This window comes from Dreissena polymorpha, chromosome 5 (assembly GCF_020536995.1).
Source record: "Dreissena polymorpha isolate Duluth1 chromosome 5, UMN_Dpol_1.0, whole genome shotgun sequence".
Lineage (NCBI taxonomy): Eukaryota > Metazoa > Mollusca > Bivalvia > Myida > Dreissenidae > Dreissena > Dreissena polymorpha.
Window position 1 is genome coordinate 70,735,581 of NC_068359.1, and position 5,028 is coordinate 70,740,608.

A 5,028-nucleotide genomic window follows, 5' to 3' on the forward strand; every position below is an offset into this window, starting at 1 on the left:
CCGATGCGGTTAAAAATAAATGGCACGGGTTCAATTCCACACTTTCATTCTTTTACTGTAACCCTTTTTAAAAGTAGCATAAATACTCAAATTAACGAATATTTCGCAAAATATGTCGTAATATAAAATTTACACGTAAGAAAATATGTGTTCCTTATAGCATTAGCCAATATGTCAACGCTTGATGTAGTATGGTAACAGATCTAACGAGATAAAAAAATGCTCGTTTTTATTTGTGTGTGGCATACTATATTCCATTTAATTGCCCCCGCAACAATATCTGTTCATATGATACACGAACACTTACTTGGTGTATGAACATCTGATGAATACATGTATATCGTTCCGCAAAATAAGAGCATGTTTTTATCTTATAAAAATTATGTTATCAGACCACATCTAGCGTGGAAACGTTGGCAATAATTATTGATAAGTGTTAACTTCTTTTATCGAAATATCGTACGAAATATTCGTTGATTCTTTTAAGGGTTTATGGGTTTTAAAGATTGATTACTTAATGTATTCTCTAACGCAATATAACGCTATTCTGACACTGAACCCATATATGTACGGCCTTGTTAATGCCTTGAGCAAGCTACCTGTTTACAACACCGAAAATAAATTAGATATACCCATATTTGAATTTGCATGCCGTATCGCTTATGCTGAGTGATTTCACACGTGTCATAACTTGTGAACTATAATCATCTGAAGTTAAGACAATGGAATAGGCCTTTATCAAGTTTACCAAATCATTGTTAGACGTAATACTAATCTAAATGTTTGTGTATTACACATACTTCCTAGATGGCCAACGGAAACAGTCGCCAGTTCTACAAACTTGGAGGAAACACCCAGAATGGAACGAAAAGGTATCGATCTCTCGATGCTGTGTTATAATATAGAATATAAACGTTAAATATGCACGCTAAATAACCATTTAGATTTGTAAACCTGATTTGACGTTGAACATCAAGTTAGATTTTTTAACATGTATACTGATAAAAATGATGAATTATTAATATGTCCCTTTTATTTTATATTTCAATCCATGGGAAACCTTTATACAAACACACTTTAACTACAAGCAATATAATCGTATACATGAATATTATTACCAGTTGAACGAATATTTTCCATTTAACATACACCATTTACTTGATTTTAGTTCCTTGAGACGCTTACCGAGGAAATCGCATCGTTCAAACCTTCCGGCGAGTTGGGACTCTCAGATGTTCGTATCCTGATGCTGGGCCCAGTGGGGACGGGCAAGTCCAGCTTCTACAATACTATTAACTCAGTGTTCAAGGGTCGCATCACCCAAAGAGCGCCGAGTGGAATCGGTACCCAAAGCATAACAACTGCGGTATGTATGTATGCAACGAAGAACGAAGAGGAAAAGTTAAACTGATGAATTTTTTGCTTGTTTTTATAGTTGCATTTAAATTGCCTGGTGCAGCATATTTTGTTTTTGTTGGTTTGCCTTACGCGTAGCTCGTGCATTTTTGCCATATTGAAGTAAAGTTTGATTTCCAGTCAGTTGTATTTGTAAAGGTTAAACACGTAACTGAAAATAGTTTATTTAAAATGAATGTTTAATCGCATCGAGTCTACGATTTGTATTTTTTACTCAATGCTGGAGAAGGATTTATACTTCGTACAATAATTATACGGCTTCTTGCTGACCACTTAAAATGTAATTCATTGATATCGTACTCGAGTTATTACTTGTGCCAATGTGTTAACCCCGTATCACACTGTATGGGGTCATTTTAGGTATGAATTGTTACAACAACGCCATACGAAATATATAGTTTAGCATAGGATTATCTCCGATCAGGAGAGTTAATCAGATGTAATACGCCTGGACGATCCCTTAAATACTGTATTCACATAATCTAATAGGCTCATTGATTCCGGGTAATTCTTGATAAAAGTTAATCAGCATGACGGCTACATTGACAAATATTTACTTTTTCTACATAGGCCCATGCAGGATAAAACGTGTTCACTACGGTTTCAAATGGCGGCAAAGTAAGACTTTCGCCAAACCAGCATAATAAAATAACACAATAACAAATAGTAGAGCTGGCAAATCAGGCGATCGGATTCTCTTCAGATATGAAAAATCGGGCCGATGCATATCAGAGACCGTTCGTGACGTTAACGTTTTAATATTTATAGTGACGATATTCACTTTACCTTAGTTAAACACGAATTTATTTTGTTATTGCAAGGATCCGATTGCCAAACATGTTGATACAGCACAGCATCATAAGATACATCACACAAATACGGAACAAACATATACTAATTAATAAACCATGGTGCCCGACAGAAAGCATCTTGAAATTAAAATTGTCATTTGTGAATGACCTCTAGATTTTCTAAGAAATCATGTCTTCTTATACAAGGAATATTGTCTAAACATATTGAATAAAAACTAGACCTGCAAAGTCTTAATCCATGATTGCTCATGGACAATCCATGCTCATAAGTGTTGAAACCGTATCGGTATCGTGAAAGATCTTGTGCATACATCTACAATCGTTGAGGCTACGGCATGAAAAGTAAGATGTCCCATGTGACTGTTAAGATACTGTTTGTTTTATAATTGGCTGTCAGTTCGGGACGTTCTTGTGACTGTAGCTATTAAATTAACGTATAACTAAGGAGTTGAAGCAAGTATCAGAAATATATGGCAAAGGAAATAAATACAAACAACGAGACGCATGTATTACAGTACACCCCATATGTAGTGAAGGCGCGTTCTGGAGCATCGTTGAATTTCCGGTTCTGCGACACACGTGGTTTGGAGGTCCCTCAAGGTCTTGATAATCTGGAATGCAACTACTTGCTGGATGGGAACATTTCTGACTTTTACGAGGTATTATGAAATGTATGCGCCCACTTAAGTTTGTTTAAAAGTATAAGTTCTCTTATGATTACTATTGGTAATTGTATCTTTGTTCGTCAAACGTATTACTGATTTATCTTCTATCAGTACATATATCTTTAGGCACACATAGGTACATATATGGCAGTGTAAGTTTACTCGACAGTTTAACCCTGCCACGCCCATTTGCCCTGAGAATCCCGGTTTCGTGCACAAACCAAATCTAAAGGAGAAGATTCATTGCGTTCTGTTTGTGATCGACGCTGCAACTATTGACGAAATTCCTCAAAATTGGTCGAAAAGATGAACAGCTTTCAGCGGATCGCAAATCGCAAAGGTTAACAGTTAGTGATCACTTTTGAAGGTGTAGTGGGTCTGTGTTAATTTTTAAGTATCTTTAATTAATTTGTAAAACTTGAGAATGTGTATAAGTTATTTTATGCTTTTGAACATTCATAGTTTTTTAACATACTTTTTTCACATCCATTATTTAAAGGTATACTAAGAGCGGTTCTGCTCACAAAAGTCGACCTGGCCTGTAAGAATAGTTGCAAGTAACATCACCAATGTGTTTATCAGTAAGAAAATTGAGGGCGCTGTGGACAAGGTATCCGGCCATCTTGGGTTACCTAGAAACAACATTTTTCCGGTGAAGAACTACGAGAATGAGATGCAGCTGGATGACAACATCAGAATCCTGGCTCTGCTTGCACTGCGGCAGCTACTCTACTTTGCAGAGGACTACGTTGAGAATCTGCAGGAAAAGATAAACGGACGGAATGTCTCAACAGAGAAGCTGCACAAACTCTAGAAACTCAGCGACAAAGAATGATTTAATCGTTCAGATAAATGCTTATTTATCAAATTATACAGCCAACGCGGTTTTCAAAACGAACCAAATGGTATAATGTTATATTAGAATTTATTGAAATACCTTTTTATATAAGTTAAAAAAACTTAGCAACACTATGGAGTGGTGTTGTATCAAAAGAAGCAATTAACACACTTTTGCATAATATATATATAATATAATAATAATAATATATATATATTTGATTTATTGGTTATGCCTAACGGTTCAGCACATTTTACTATGCTTGATAAGCTTATGTTTTTGTGTCTTTTTTAAATTATAAATTGCTAATGTAAATTGCCAAATATGTTCGTTTGCGCATGTAATCTTTGATATCTACCCAAATATTTAGCTTACTCCGTTACATCGCAACATTGTAATATAAGTATGTGAGTCGTGTTTTATATTGCGTTTAAATATATATCAGGACAGGCTTTGTGTCTTATTATATCACTACACGCGCACTTAATTGTGTATGACTACGTTGAAGAAAAATGTAATAGTTTAATAGTCAATATGATAATACAAACGATGGTTGTTGCTGACAACAATGAAGCTTTACTTGGCATTTCAGTCCAGTTTTATAAATTCTTCTTTCAAACGTTACGAATTGTTTTAATATTTTAAATGAATTAAAAATAGAGATTTGGTATTCATAATATTTTAATAGCATGCATCTGTATTTGAATTGGTATCACCTGAGTCTACATGCATTACATATGTATGAACAGTGCCGTCCAAAATTGTTTCGACTTCAGTTCAAACCAAGTTATTTTATTGGAGGTTGAACCAATGATCTTCCCGGTTACTAAGGAATTCCCATATCTACTACGCCACTGCATCGTTTCACTTTTATAGAGCTGAACAAAAATCTGTATGCTTAAAAGCATGATTTGGTTAAAAAAAAACACTGCGTGACCTAGGACATCTTTTTTCCTTCGCGTAAAGTCGCATCATTCGTTAGAAAGTTTGTAAAAATATCAACCGGCGATGGTTTTCAAACATAGATTTAGAAGATATAAATCGAAAAGTTTTCAAATAATTCACTTTAAATTATGACGATAGTAATATAAATGATATTTGTTGGATTTTGATTTTAATTCACAAGAGATCATAGAACAAATTCACCCTGCTCTTCAAAATAACCATGGACGGGTATAGTAGTGCTACATTCCACCAGAAGAAAGACAACCAGGAACCCACAATGACGGTTCTGTACAACCAACATAGCTCAATGATTGGGGAATATGGGAGTACGAGCTGGAACAGCCGCAGATGC

General features: G+C 35.0%; 1 long non-coding RNA gene across 1 annotated transcript; it reads left to right on the top strand.

The window, feature by feature from the left end:
* Positions 1-1,291: 1,291 nt before the first annotated feature.
* On the top strand, positions 1,292-3,644 carry LOC127832230 (uncharacterized). Its single transcript, XR_008026753.1, has 4 exons — positions 1,292-1,366; positions 2,744-2,887; positions 3,063-3,233; positions 3,393-3,644. It is a non-coding gene; the product is annotated as an uncharacterized LOC127832230 (long non-coding RNA).
* Positions 3,645-5,028: the final 1,384 nt, after the last annotated feature.